At 39.0% G+C, this 16,660-nt stretch overlaps 1 protein-coding gene across 1 annotated transcript in view; it reads right to left on the bottom strand.

The window, feature by feature from the left end:
• Window positions 1-16,660, bottom strand: part of aff2 (AF4/FMR2 family, member 2) — a 197,982-nt gene that overhangs the window by 165,310 nt on the left and 16,012 nt on the right. The window lies entirely within an intron of this gene.

Raw genomic sequence — 16,660 nt, 5'->3', positions numbered from 1 at the left:
ATGTCCTCCGTTTGAAAAGAAAAATAAATACATTTTCTTAAATCAGCCCACTGAAACAAGCTCCAGCTGACTTCATCTGTCATCATTTGCGTGTGTAAGCCAAACTTAATTAAACCGAAACCCAGCAGACCGTCCGTTGCACAAAACAACACCTTAGAATCAATATGCATTTACACGGCCTGTGCGCAACAACCCGATGCGCGCACACCGACGCATTTACAAAGGCACACATGGTCAGACACCAATCAGACACACACATACTTAGAGCATTGACTGAAGCTCCCTGTTACCCACTTTCTCCACCGGCTGGTTGGGCAATGTGAAGGGCTGCAGCATCCAGTCTGTCCTCACCAAACCGCTGCTATCCGTCTACAGGTTAATGAGGCACAGCCAGTTTAATTTGTGTCCTTACAGTGTTAAGCAGCGGCGTAGAAACAATTATGCACTCTTGATAACAAAATGTCACCAGTCTGCTCCATAGCGTATCCAAAATACGCACCAAAAAAAAAAAAAACTCAGATAAACCCAGTTAAAAAATATGGCTGATATAGATGTTGGAACTTTAACTTGCTATGAGCAAGATGACAACCTTGACATCTTAGCTGGGCTGCGTCTGTCACTCACTGGAAGGTGCAGGATTTCTTTGATTACCTGAAACCTATTCCTCGGGTTTCAAAGAGCTTTTCTTCTCAATCACTAGTTGTCAGAAGGTAGGGGGGAAAAAATCTTTAGGAGGCGATTGCAAACTTTTTCCTTCCTGCTACTTTAGTCGAACTTTTTGTTCTCGCGAAATGCTCTGCTGTGTTGGAGGTAAAGGCATTTGCATAATGCCTACAATATGACCTTTTTGGGTTGATATGTAGTACAATAAATAGCTTCCTTACACTCTAACTTCTTTTTGACCCCTTGAGCAATCAGAGGAGGTAGAAGGGTCATTAAAGAGATGAGAACATAACACAGCATTTCAGGCAAAAGGTGACAAGAGAATTGTTGAGCAAAGTTACTTTTACTGTGACTCTCAAAAGTGTGTACACTGCTGTTTAATGTCCAGGATGTAGAGACTTGAACATTGAGACCATAATAAATCATTTCTGAATGTTTTCTTCATCTTGTAAAACGCCACAAAAACACAAACTAGTCTTTGTTGGGGAAATGCTTTTTTTTTTTTTTATCTGGAACGTACTGTTTGTACAAGTGTGCACTCTTTCAGCATTCAGACTTTTTTTGAATGGAGTCAATCAGCATCTCACATCTTGACTTCACAGTGTTTTCCCATTCTACCTCACAAAGGTTCTCCAAATCAATCAGATTGTCCACCGCTAATTTCACTCAGATTTTTGTTCTAGTTCTGCTTTGAGCTCAATAATCTCAAGAGAACTTTAATTTTCTTATGGCAAAGCCATTCTTTTGTTGAATTGGAAAAAAAATTAAAACCGTCTTCAGATTCAGCTCTCTAGCGAGGAACATCTCAAAACCGACTGATATTTAGAACTGTTGGTAGTATGGCTATGCAGTAAAACTAAAGCGATATCTATCACGTGACTTCTGTCAATAGAAAAAACATCCAATAGATATGCATTTACATGGAATGCCAATCCGTAACCCAATGCCAAATATGGGGCTTTAGACGTTCAACCTCTCCAGGCCATCTAAGAAAGGTGGGTGGCATCAAATAACTTAGTCTTTCTTTGGTTAGCTAGCAGTAACTTGGTGTATAACATGCGCAGATGCAGGTTCATGTTTCCCCCAGCATTCGTACTTCACTCCTCTGACGTCCGTCCAAACTCACTGTCGGTCGGACACGTCCCGAACAGAGGCCGATTTTTACAACCGCGGATCGGTACTCGCTGCCGCATTGACTCGCACATGAAACTGTTTGGTAGGAAACAGTGTTCACACTGTTTTCTTTGTGACACTGAGGTGAAAATGTTGAGATTTAAAGCAACTAGTCACACGAATGCCTGGCGTGACGGCCGCTCTCTGCTGCGCGGGTGAAGAAGAAACGGGTCTTGGCACACAACTAGCTCATCAAACTCGCTAATTTCCATTCTGATAGTTGGAAATGAAGGAATTTGTCAAGGCGCATGTAGGCAATCGGTGCGCTTCAATATGAAATCTCAACCACCTGAGGACAGTGTGCGGTCTGTAAAATACACAGTGACCCAGAGTATGTGGAAACAATTTGATGTTTTGCCACCATCGCTGTTTAAAGATATAAAAAAAGATCGGCGTGGAATAAACAGAGAAATTAAATACAGCAGATCAAGGGAAATTATGGATAAAAGAGGATAGGTCAAACTTATCAATAATTATCGATATCGACTAATATGAAGTCCTTATATTGTGATACGTAAGAGATGTGCAGTGCTTCTTTGTGCCAAACACAACTTTACAACAGCCCAAAAGTTATAGTTTATCCTAGTCTGGATGTTTTCTTTGGAAGAAAAAGACTTTTGTCTCGCAGCCGTAATAGAGAAGATTGTTACCACATGAAAAACAAAATCAGCCCTACAGCTCCAGCAGGGTTACTGTCAACCTTTTGTTTGACTCATAAAGTTGAGGAACATCTGATTTTGTCAACAAATAGCAATAAATCTTGTACTCTTTTAATTATCAGTTAAGTTCAAAAATATCTCCTCTGTCAAGCAACCTCCTTCTCATGCTAAATGGCTTTTACCTTGAACTGATGAATCAATACAAAGTTTACATAAATGTTTCTATGTGCTTAGAAAGAAAACTGGTGTCTGCCAGCAAAACCAGGATTGGTGCATTTCTTGTAAAACACACAGACATACGGTATTACAGGCAAAATATTAAAACAGTAAGAGTCAGACATCACAGACATGTTTTTATACAAATACAGCAGTAGCTAATCAAAATGCTAACATGGCACGTGTCTGATTAAACATGGATTGGTTATCGACGTAAAGGTATCCCAAGGTTAAAGTTAAGGTTATGGCGAGCTGTGGTGGCGCAGGGGGTTAGCACGGTTAGCACACCCCACATTTGGAGGCCTTAGTCCTCGACGAGGACGTCACGGGTTCGACTCCCGGTCCCGACGACCCCCCTCTCCTCGCCCTCTTTCCTGTCTGCCTACTGTCACAAAAATACGAGCCACTAGCACCGCAAAAACTCTCTGGACAAAAAAAAAAGGAAAGAAAAAAAGTTAAAGTTATGGTTTCTGAGATACCTTAATACCGATCCTACAGTTTAATAATCAATTTAATAAGATGCCACAGCATGTGTTTAACTGAATTTACTTCATAGCTGCATGGAGCTCACAGTAACGAGGCTAGCCACGTTCTCTGTAAATACAAACTGCCGGTCAGATGGCTGAAAATACCCGTTTTTTATTTTTGTTAGTCATAAAAAAAATAAAACAGTTAAAAAAACATGGATGCTGATGAGATAGAAGCTTAACAAGCTTCACCTATCACTCTTCTTAAAGTAAGTAAGTTTAAACCTACAGCTTGCTAGCTGCTAGCTAAAATGCTGTTGAGCAGTGGACTGCAGGCCAGCTTCCCACACAGAAGTCCAGTTTATTTATCCAATTAGTCCAATTATGAAATAACAAGAAACATAACATTTTATCAAATACCATCATCAAAATCATCAAGCATTAAATATATTGATCAATGTTCCAGTCATTATGACTCAAAGGCAACTAAACAGGTGGCTTTTTAGCCCTCATTTAAAGGAGCTCTGTGTTTCAGCATTGTTATTGGTTCCAGATTACAGGAGCATAAAAACTGAAAATTAATTTTAAAAAAAAACAAACAAACTAATTAATTAGTTAATTTCAAATCGGTATTGGTTGCTTTATAAAGAGTACAAATACAGCGAGGGACGCTAGTCTATACAACAAACACTTCACTACTTCACTACTACTAAATTTAGCACATTTATGTAAATGTAGCTGCAAAGCCAAGTCCAAATGTTTTTAAAGGACGAGCTTGGAGTTAAGGTTTCATGCTGCGCCCACATTCTGCTTGCACAACCAAATCTGGAGTGAAACAAGTGTTTGTTGTTTTCACCTGCAGTGAGAACGCAGTGTATCTCCGACTAACAACACACTCCTCTGCACTTCATCAACTCAGTGAAGTATTTATTTCACCCGCAAACGCTACATTCAGCTGAAAATCTTTGAGACTAGAGCAAAAAATACCTTCAGACAAGGCGGCCAGAGACCAAAATGGACCGGCAGAAGAGATAGATAGAGAAGGTCAGGGCTTTAAGAATGGCTTCATTCTAACTTCTTCTTTAAAAGGAGGGGAACGGTCAAATTTAGCTCTGACTTGAAGTCTTTGTACAAAGCACACAGAAGCACGTCAATATTCCAGATGACATTACCTTTAACACCACCCTAAGCCAGGGAATTTTTCAACATGTGTGTGTGTGTCGGCACGCTTACTAGTTGTGGTGCAAGTCCAAATTTCTAACATTTATTCTGACGGCAGAGTGTAAAAGCAAATCATCTACAGCGAATGTTACACACAGACCTCTGTGTGAGTTTGGAAGAGCAGAGAGAACAGAACAAATGAGATTTTCTCCCCTTTTTTCTATTTTTTTTTTCCAAGGGTACATGCAGCACCTTCAGAGCTATTCCATTGAGAATGTAATGTTACAGGGCAACACTGAAAGCAAATGCTAATGACTATCACACAGACACCCCCTGAACCCAGCATGGGAGCCTGCCAAGGACTACGACTGCAGCCAGAGCAGCGCCACGGCAAGTAGACTCACAAAAACACAGAGCGGGAGAAGCTAAGAGACATCAAGATTCGCACACACACATGCACACACACCCCCAGACACACACACACACACACGCACGCACACACACACACACGCACGCACACACACACACACGCACGCACACACACACACACACACACACACACTACTCCAAGAGAAAATGGATCTCTATGTCCTGCTGGCTTTCAGACAGACAAATTGTCTGTCTGAAGATAATAGAGCCTCAGAAGTGAGGATGAGGAGTCGCCTGGAAATTCATCTGTTCAAGAAAAAAAAAAAAAAAGAGGAAGCAGAAGAATGAAAGAGAGGAGTGCATGAAAAAAAAAAAAGAAATAGGAGAGCGTAAAAGAAGACATCTCAACAAAGTAATAGAGATAGGACTGACTGAGACAGAGAGGGGGCACGTTAATTAGTGAGTGGGTTGATAACAAATGTATTAGCAGGCCTCTGAAAGAAGGCAGGGGGGAGGGCAGAGAGGGGAAGAGAGGTGAGAGAGATAGGAAAAGGTTAACAGGAAGAGGAAAGAGAGGGGGAGACACCACGGAAAACAGACAGAGAGAGAGAGAGAGAGAGAGAGAGACGGGATGATTATGAATTAGTTGATAAAGAGGTAATAAACGTCCTGGAGGCGAGCGGGAGTGACAGAGGACACGGAGGCGCAATGAAGGAGAAAATGAGGACCGGGAGCCTTTTGATAATAAACTTTGAATGAAAAGTTATTACCACACTTATTTATTAACTTTGATGGGTACACACTTCACTTGCGACGCCGTGAGGGCAAAGCTGATCTTCTCCCCGTGGAGAAATAAGCAAAGGAGGGCCCATCTGAAATGCTAAGCTGACATTTAATGCTAAAACAGAAAGAGGGGTTTGAGGGGCCTGGGGGGTGTTAGCTATAGCTATCACTGTGAAAAATAATAATAAACAAAACAGCCAGCGGTCAATATAACAAACTGATACCTACATCACGTTAAATATATTAAAGTGAGTATATCTTTTTGTTTTTAATATCACAAAAAACGTTTACTAGTCTTTGGTTATGTAACCACTGAAAGATTCACCAATCAGTCAGTTCAGTTTACTAAACAGGTTCACTAGTCAGTACTAAAACTAGCTCCTATAAATTTCTTCCTAGCAGCATAAAATTACTATTTTAGTTAACCTTACATAGCCATACAATGCAAGTAACCAATATAACATTATGTAGAGCAACCTGTAATACTTTGCTCATGTAATATCAAGTGGTAGGACCGCTAAATAAAAGGGTAACTGGACTTATTCTAGTTATTAGCTAACTTCATTAGCTGAATGAAGCTAGCTAATTCACCTTTGAGTGGTTCCCGCAACTTTACTTTAAAAACATCCTTAGCTATCTCTGCTTATCAAGACAGCTATTTTAGTAGAATAGTACAGTCGCACAATGTAATTTAACTAGACAGCTTTTTTTTTTACAACAATTTAAAACTTTGATGTATCACGATCTATGCTTAACTTTCTAAGGTTGAAACGTGAAAATGCACATTTTTCCAAAACACAATGTTTCATTTTCTCAAACAAAACATCTCAGTTTTCCGAGGTTTCACGTTCAGGAAGGTTTAAAAGAGGTAATTTTATTCCAAAAGCTTATTTAGAAATGCTAACTATAAACATTAACATATTTAATGAAGAGGAGAAAGAAAATCTGATTTTTCAGCATTTGAATACCAATCCAAGAAAAATTGGCAGAGTAATTTCTACATGATTTATTGGTGCCCCTAATAAGCTGAGTTTTTGTTGAGCTTTTCCTTCCTACCTTTCAAACACAACACAAAAACAATCTCTATTTAAGCACAATGAAAAGGAGAAAATCTTTCTACCCCATTTTTAGGAATATAGGAGATGTCATACTTAAAGGCATTTCTAAAAAATTGTGTCTCAATATTTATCTTTCTACTCATCCCCAAGTGGAAAGCCTTTACAATCAATTCCTTTGGTGCTTCCCATCTGTGAAAGCCCAAGGGATTCACCCACACCCACACACACACACCGCTCCAAGAGGAACCGGATCCACTACCTCGGGAAAAACCATGCACCAGTACGTCTTTATTTCGACGCTCAGTAGTTCTGTGCTTTTTTTTTTTATTACAGTGAAAATATTGAAACACACGGATCATGTTATGAATGAAGTACCGATAATCACGTTGCCTGATTACCTAATGCACTGACATATGAGGATCTGCTTCAGGTTCTTTACTTCCAATGTTTGTATTGTATTTTGCACACAGAACGTACTCACCCTACTCATCCCAGAACAGAAAGCTGCTGTAAAAACTGACTTTCCGTTTGGACAAACCACATCTAACCAGAATCCACTGGCCGATTATCAGCAGGGGGTTTTAGAGAAGCAGAGCTTCGGATAGTATTCCCTGAATGTATCATTAATTTTAATGTAATCAGTAGCGAGCCCTTCGTCTGAATTAATATTAATTATGCACTGTCTTGGCTTTAAACCCTCCTAATTGATTGGCTAAGAGTTTGCCAGAGTTATCAACATGTGCATCAAACACACTCTTTTCAAACACACGAGCTGAAAACAAATCAACTTGTGTTTCATGTCAAAGTTTTACCATTTGGGCCCTTTCTACCTACAGTTTGAGCCTGTACACAACCCATTTTACTCTCATAAGTTTAAACCTTGGCAAGGTTTTCTTTGTAGATAAGTATTTTTCACAAATACCAAATAGAATTTAATTAATATGTACATTGTTTGCTGAAAACTTGGTATTACAAAATTTTCATTTAGATCTCCTCTTGGACTTTACAAATATAACAAGTGATGAAGAGAAGGTAGCATAGTGTATTATTTCCTTACAGTACGAGTAGATGTAGAAAATTACTTTTTTGGGTTGTAAAGTGGGTTCAAAACACTCACACACTAAAACAACTAAAATTGAAAATGGTGAAAGGGTGAACTCGCCAAAATCTGTACTGACAATCAATTTATTTATTTATTTTGTTGATGAAGTCGTGTGTTTCACTTTTAGAAATAAAACGGTTCAGTTTTAGAAATAAAATCCTATCAAATCCAGATCAAATCAAAGTTATTGTCAATTGTGCCATGTGTTCAGGAATATAGGAAGAATCTAAATGATGTTTCTCCCTAACCCACAGCAACTGCTACAACATTAAAAGACAATCACAGCAACAATAAATACTCAAATTAATTTAGAAACATGGATGACATGAAGTTTAAAGCAAAATCTTTATAAATGTCGACTCTAGAATGAAGAAGTTTCTTAGTTTACCTCCTCCCTGATGGAAGGAGTTTAAAGACTGATTATTGTTTTGATAATGCGAAGCTGGAGATTGTTTTATTCACAGCTGTAGTTGGTCTCATTATGGTTGACAAGGCCCATCACAGCAGCAGCAGGAGCCACAGGGGACTGAGCACACATCCTTGTGGAACCTCAATAATACGGTGCTAAATGTGGACGTGTTTCCCATGGAGCTTCGTAGCTTTTACTCATTTCTAATATCTGCCAGGAATTTTCTTTCAAGCCGTCAATTGTAACACATTACCCCAAAAAAGCGCAGAAAACTCAGAAACTTCAAGTTTCAAAATTTAGAATTTGCATGGAGACACAAAGCTCATTCTTGTTAATAAAACAGGTACTTTAGCTCTTGTGTAACATTAATCTAACACAATGCTACCTTAAACCTGCATTTGTTTTTACAATAAATGCTTACCTGTAATGGTGTGACTTTTTTTTTTTAGGATATACAGTGAAGCGTCTCAAAAATCCAGTACATGGTAATTTGTCTTTGGTATCTTTTTGTGAGCCTACCAAAAGGCCTTTTGTTTGTGTATTAACTCTACAGACCAATTACAAACACTCCTCTCCTCTGTCATCTTTTAGCTCTCTCTCTGTGCTCCTCTGTCTTGCTGCCTCTTTCCACCCCAATGTAAATAATGTAATTTGTCACAGACAGGCCTCCGTGTAGGAGATGACCTTTTCGAAACCTCGCAGTAAATTGGCCTCCGCTAGCAGAGCCACGTCATTAGCCCTCTCCTGCCTCAGTCCTGCTCTCACTTCCTCCATCACCCCCGCCTCTACCTGCCCCCTCTGCTTTGCAGATTCACTTTTATTACTTCTGTTTAATTCAAAATTCAATGTTTAATCTACTGCCTAGTGAGGCTAAACCGCCATCTCTTTTCCTTTTTCTCAGTCTCTAACATGTGCTGCTGTCTCACACACACACACCCACGCCAACACACACACACACACACACACACACACACACGCCAACACACACAACGGGAATCATAAAGCCCTGCTGGGAGTGCTTTAAGCTTTTGTCGGTCCATTGTGACTAAGCTGTGAACAGTAGGAGTGGTTCCTAAGTGTTCTCCAATCTATATATGTGTTATGAATTAATGCTTAACGAAACAAGGTCAAGTAATCCAACACACCTGCGGTTTTAACCTAAACTGAACCACTATTCAGAAAATTGGCGATTGGCTAACAAAGAGTAAATGAGTTGGCGAACATTTGCAGGGATGTTTCCATCGTTTCACCTTTACCTCACTTTGTTATTTTACCCCCTCTGTGACAAGGTGACATTAATGTTTGATTTATTTGATTAATTAAAAACAAACTGCATGTACAAAAGTATTCACGCCCTTCGACATGACATTTAATATAGAGCTGACCTGCTTGGTTGTAGTCTACATGTGTACAATTCAGTTGATTGAACACGATTTGGGAACAGAAAGGACTCGTCTGTATGTCTGGCAGCTGACGAAGCATATCAGAGCAGAAACTTAGAGGGAAGGTCAAGTGAACTGTCTGTAGACTCCCCAGATCAGATCGCATCAAGGCAGAAAGATGGGAAGGGATGCAAGAAAAACAACTGCATAAAATATCCTGAAAAGCCAAAAAACGGCGAGCTGCCATATTTGGAAATGGAAGAAGATTGGAATCCCTTTGGATGATCCCTAGATGCGTGTGCTTTGGTCAGAGAAAAGACTATGAAACCAGGGGTCACCTAGGAAGAGCTCCAGTGTTCCTGAAGGTCCACCGTTGCTTAAAATACTCACAAACGGCAAAAGAAGCCAAATGGATACAGGGTGGGACGAAATAAAAGTCTCGTGTCTGACAAAACCAAGGAAGTCTTTTTGGTCTGAACCAGAACCTGTCTGGAGAAAAACCGGTCATTTGCCTAAGCAAGGTGAGTGGCATCAACTAACTTACTCACTCTTTGGTTACCTAGCAACAACTTGTTGAGTAAGTTGAGCAGCAGAAGTTTGTAACTGCCTAAAAATAAAAGGTCCCGTCACGAGTTTGGCAGTATTTCAGAAAATTAAAACAAAGAACAAAAAGAAATCAATAATTATCGATATCGACTGATATGAAACTCTTACATCATGATACGATTTTCATCTGTATTGTCCAGTATTGTCGAATAATTGAAGCAGAGCTCTGAAGTGGAGTGGCGTGGTGCTCTGTCAGAAACATGACAGCATCTTGACGTTTTCACCACAACGACGGCAGATAGAAAGAAATTATCCCTTAAAATGTTTCAAACAGCTACAATCCTGAAGTGTGCACCGGGACGCAGTGAGGTCGGGTTTCAGCCACCTTTGAATCCTCATACAGACACCAAGCAGGTATCAGAAGCACTGAGAGAGGCAAGAGAGAGACTACCAGAGCTCTGGGTTCAAGGCGGACTGAGTTTCTGTCTGAAAAAAGAGAAAAAAAGCAAATGCTGTGTGTGTGTGTGTGTGCGTTTGGGTGTGTGCGTGTGTGTTTTATCATTCCTCAGCACCATGTTCTTCTTGGCAGATGGCTCTGCCAACCTTGGGACCTGGGATGTGTGTGTGTGTGTGTGTGTGTGTGTGTGTGTGTGTGTGTGCAGTCTTGGTGTCTTTTGGGGCACCAGGGCAGAAGCTACCTGGTGTTGACTGCCAAGTTTCATGCTCTCTTATGCTCTATCACACACACACACACACACACACGCACAGAGAGACTCTAGCTGATAGGCTTTGCCCAGTCACGACTTCCACTGTGTGTGCAATTAAATTACACCTACTGCAAAAACAAGCATGAGGTTAAAACACCTAGATGGTCGAGTTGATTAGTTTAGTTCTAGAGTTTCTGACCGGTCCAACTTTTTTCTGACCGATTGCGTCATTTTGACCGATTCTGGCTCTTTGTTTTTGTCTTTGGGACCGTGTGACGTGGAGGAGAGTTCATTTCACACAGCAGCAGCTGATTGGAGTCTCACTCACAACATCTACTATCTATTATTGATCATTCCAAGCAGAAAGTGTTGCCTTGTGTTTCTTGACTCCTTACAGAACGAGTTTCTACTCTTCTACATTTGATAATTAAACCTCACTAAATAAATCTGATCTGCTGGTTACTGGTCAGAGACAATCAGGCGAGGATTATTCCAATCTCTAGGTGACTGACTGGTGCCTCTGTTCAAACTACTGGTGTAGTGTTAGAGCAGTGAAATTAATTTGGGTTGATTTGAGTCTCACTGCCAACTGTACGCTAGTATGAGATTCTCTGGTTGAATTTTTTCTCTTTTTTATGTTAAAAAGCAACAAGCATTCCCACTGTCCCAAACAAATTGCATATTATTACAGTTCTAATTTTATCTTTAGCAGTTCATTTACATTTTCCTGCTTCATTTAGCTTTTAAATGATAAAAAAAAAAGTGTGCAATATCTTTTTCCCCTGTTTCCATGTTATTTTATAGCTTTAAATTAGCTGAGGTCTTGAACGGTTTGCAACTGGTTCTTGTACATTTATGTTTTGAATGGCCATTTTTATTTGGCATCAATTTTGCTATTTATGATTCATGCCTCTAAATGACTGTAGATCTGAAACATGAAAAGGGTGTTGCATGTTAAGTTTTTCATTTTAGAAGGAAAAATCGTTTCAAAGATCTTTATTTTAAAAATTCTGATCAAAATCAAAGCAAAAAGACTCAACAAAACAAAAACATGACACTACAGTTTTTGTAATGAAGTACACCACTTCTTCATTAACTAATTCAACCAATTATCGCAGGACATTTCATGAGAAATTAAGGAACGCTTCTCCAAGCAAACACACGAGCAACTAATCCTTAATTAGTTTAAACAACAAATTAAGGACTGTCATTCGAAGCCAACTCTCCATTAACTAATCTGACCCGCACCGAATTCACTTCCCGCAAGCAATTGAATGAATATTATCCTCTGCAAATCATCTGCTAATTAAATAAAGTCATCATTGAGCAAACATTGCAAATCATCACACACCTCATACTTTGGGAAACACTTTGAGCCACAACAGGAATGACAATCAGAGGTTGTTTGTTTGTTTGTTTGTTGTTGGGGTTTTTTAATTCGTTGTCTGGCGGCCGCTGACTCACGCTTGACCTTTTGATAAATACAAATAAATTAGCTTTCGCGCAAACATGAAAAGCAGGCCGAACACGGAGCATGTTGAGGTGGGGAGCCTCTGTTGGGAGCAGAGAGGCTGGAGCTGGCTAATCTCATAACATGGGAAGGATCAATTTCAGTTATGTACTGTTATACTCGGCTTTATAGTCCAATCAATAGTAACCGGGCTTTTAGTCACATCTACTGGCAGCGTGGCATCTTCTGATTTCTGTTTTTTAAAGGCAGCATTAACAGACAGATAGAAGAATCTTTTCTCTCTCTCTCTTTTTAAAGGATGGAAACTGCATCAGCTTTTTTATTTGTGCTGTTCTTAAAGTACAGAGGGGGCTAGGGCCCACAGTGTCTGTGAATAACTAAAATACACAAATACTTAAAAGTATACATTACTTAATATAGAATATTTATAAATTTTAAAACCACATAGTGCCATTTTATAGCACAATCGAGTGAATATGTTACCTTCACTCGTTATAAAAATGCCATGAATTTCAAAAATGAGTTAAAAGAAATTCGACTTTGTAATTTAATGCTTTGAAATCAGGCCTCTGTCTCTTTAAAACTCCCTGCTCTTTCTGAAACTTCGGCTTAAGGAAGTCATGACAACATGGCTCCTCTATTAACCATATTAACCGTATAATGAGCTCAGCTGAAGTGCAGGTCCACCAGGTGTTTGCTAATTGTTGCTGGCTAGTCTGAAGGAGGGCGTCTCTTTAAGGTAGAAGCTCTGGAGCTTGGAAAGTGCAGCTCTGAATGGGAGCCTGGAAAGCAGAGCTAGGTCCACTAGGTGGTTTGCACAGCTGACTGGTTGCCATGGAGATTAAAGGATTTTTCCCCAAAAATGCATTAAAGAGTCAGGGCAACACCACAGTTATGTTTTTGATGAGGGAATAACATCAGAACATGATGTAAAACTCAAAACAATAAATTTTACAAAATGCTGCCCCTTTAAGACGTCTGGAAATGCTGACTGCATATTTTTAAAGTTCAAGCACCAAATATACCTTATTATGCTTTAATACTCACAGTGGAAACTTTCTCAACACTACCGTAGAAGCTAACATCTATACAGTCTTCCTTCTCTCCATTTTTGTGGCTACAGCCAATCAGCACCAAGGAAAATGAATAACGTATTTCAGCTTCCCAAGCTAATTTTCTTATGAATATTTTGTAAAAAAATTTGCTCGCAGACAGATTTTTCACGAAAAAAAATTCAAAAGAAAATTAGAAATTCAAACTAGACAACTGAGACTAATTTTTTCCTCTTAGTGCTGTGCATTTGTGCTTAGAAGTTGGGATTTTGGATTTATTTATTTCTTCCTTATATTCTGGAACTCAATCACCAACCCTTACATCCAAATCTAACATTGCTGAATTGTGTATTAAAAACAGTGGAAGCTAAAGCAATAAACTGTTTCTTTGCGCCTGTGAATGCTGGTTTCTCGTCAAATCGCAGAGATGCCTTGATGTGCAGCATCTGTTAGTGAACTTGTTGCTAACGTGTGTGAATGCATCAAATGCTGAGAAATTACATCTCAGCATCTCACATATTTGCATTTATAGCTAAATATGGCCTAGTCAAAGAGCACACTAATGTGGAAATCCGTCTTGTTAGCAAAATCGGGCCTGGCATCATTCCCAAACCTGAGATTCTGACTGTTGATTTAACCTTAAATGCAGCTTTATTAAGGTACGGTAAATTATGCCAACTTTTAATGATTGCATTGAACTTTGAGCAGCAGCTAATAAATAACACATACAGAAAAATGCTGTTTGTGTGCACTTTACAGGGCCTTGTGGCTTTTTGGCTAACTATCCATGACATAATTCAGCTTATGGGAGAAAGTGCACATGCAGTTACAGCCACAAAATTAATGGCAAGGGATAGTATGCTTTAATTTAAAACGAAGGGGAGGAAGATGCTGTGTGGGTTTTTTTTTCTTTTCTGGTAAAGATAAATGTTCTGCTGGGGGTTTTTATTTTCCTTCCAGATGGTTACTCTTAATTTTCATGGAAGACACTGATGAAACCAAACAGATGGCTCAGCTCTTTATATGAAGCATGTGGAAACTCGATATTGTTATATATCCTTAACAAACAAGGACCTTAATTCACAGCAGCTTAAGACCTCTTGTCTTTATTTATGCCAGTTGTGCGATTGTGACAGTAAAAATGTCTTATTAGTTTAACAATACATTTTAATACTCGCACACCAGCGATATCAGGTGCAACTGACTCATTGTAAAGCAGCTTTATAACGTTTCATATACACATAAAATTCAATAGGCCTCCGTTAGGAATTAATAGTGAGTAGTTCAGATTTCTTTAAGTGGGGTTCTGTTGAGACAACTGCAGTAGACAACTTTTAATGTCTTCCATATAAATACAGATTTTTAAAAATAAAATCTAAAGCTAAATGTTAGCTTGAGCAAGGCTAAGCTAACGCTCATGTAAAAAATACTGTTCAAATATTTATTCCAAACTACATTGTCAGATTAGGGTTTGTCTTTTTTTGGGAGGGGGTTTATGCAGGAGCGTTCCAACCCTGTCTGGTGCACTGGGCGGACATCCACCCGCTAAATCACCAAGTGCCAGTGCAAATACTCAAGTCTCTTTTTTTTTTTTCATTAGAAAAATGTGGAAAATAAACTAGAGTAATATTATAAACACCCGTAAACATACTGTATACCAGCAGGTCAAAAGTATACAATACACTCCAAAATGCTAACATTACTTCCAGTTGGCAAAAAACGATTACTTGAATCCTAAATCTGACTGAAGTGTGCTATTTAAGCTTGGTAAGTCCAGGTTTGGGAGTCTTACTTTGAAATAAAACAGGAAGTAGCCATGCTATGCTGTGTTAGCATAGAACATGGTTGCAAAAGCATCGAGGAGCTCCATTCACTAAGCAATACACAGTATAGAAAATTTTCGAAAAACAATTGCTAGAGGTAACATTTAGCTACCTATGTGTTTCCTCCTGGAGCAACACCAAGGGTCTTTTTTTACCATCTTTAATTATATGAAATTCTATTTGAGCCATTCTAGTTCAATCCCATTTAAGTCATGTATAACGACAGTGATAATAAATCAATAAATAACTGTTAGCAGCTAACAGTTAGCTATCTCTTTGTTTCCTCCTGGAGCAAGATATTTTTTATAATCTTTAATTATATCAAATTCTATTTAAGTTCAATGCCATTTAGGGCATTATCACTGTTTTTCTTTAGCATGTTAAAGAGAAACAGTGATAATGTCACAGAATGCGAAAGATTTTTAAGAACAAATAACTGTTAGCGGCTAACGGTTAGCTACCTCAGTGCAGCAACGCTGTAAGGCTTCTTTTTACAGTGTGTAGTGGAATTTTTAAAACACTATTTGAGTCTTTCTAGTTCAATCACATTTGGTTGAAGTGGTGATACTGTAAGGATGCAAAAGATTTTTAAAATAACCGTTAGCGCCAAAAAGTTAGCTACCTCCGTCTTTCCTTTTGGCGTGCTTCCTCTGGGGCTTTTTAATGAGGACAAAATGTTTGAGTCTTTGTAGGTTAAAGTCCAAAACAGCTCAGAAGATCCCAAGAGAACCACAATGTAAAAAATAATCCCAGCTGTCCCTTCAAGACATTTTGCTGCCAAAACCACTCCTGTTATGACTTAATATAACAATCATCTTTAGTTTTGGAGCATTTTCTTTTATATATCAAATGACGGAAACATTATTGAAAATGTCCTGACAGAATGCTTAAGCTGTGATGTGACAGATGTGGGATTTCCTCCTTTAAATCCAAAAACGAATAAAATATTTTAAAGTTGATTTAAAGAGTTTATTTATTTATATTTTACTTTTTTTTTTTTTTTTTTGCTTAGCTCCCCTGCTGAACTGTATAAACAGCTGGAGAGGAGACATCTGTATCATATCACATTCTCTGGAGCTGTTGGCGAGGGAAAACAGTCGGAGCCTGCAATGGATCAATGACAAGCCCTCACAATTACTCTGCGGCTCGGAGCTGAGTGGATGCTTCTGGAATCCATCAAATCCACACGAACGGCGCGGCTCTTTGAAATCTGGAGGCACTGTCTCAGAGCTGCCCCAATCAATAGATTTATTTCATCGACGTCGCATTTGGATGAGTCCGTGTGACCGTGGGCAATGAGAACGGCTTCCATCCTCCTCACATGTCACCTGAGAACTTGTCTATGGTGAAACTAGAGGCCAAATCAGCCACAAAAGCGTTCCCACGTAATCCACTGGGACTTTATGGACCAGATTAACTCCAATTAGTGCAAAATGGTGACATGAAAGGAAAATAACACAATGTTTAAGCCTTTTTCTTTTCTTTTTTCTTTTTTGCAAAAGAAATCTAAATAATGCCACATGCATTTTTGTCCAATCTCTGCCCCCCTTTAACGCCTCTGAATAAATTCACCGCAACTACAAAAAGCTCCTAATTAGCAAAAAGAGTAAATATCCAGC

Source organism: Gambusia affinis, linkage group LG09, assembly GCF_019740435.1.
Source record: "Gambusia affinis linkage group LG09, SWU_Gaff_1.0, whole genome shotgun sequence".
NCBI lineage: Eukaryota > Metazoa > Chordata > Actinopteri > Cyprinodontiformes > Poeciliidae > Gambusia > Gambusia affinis.
This window is presented reverse-complemented; position numbering and strand designations above follow the sequence as displayed.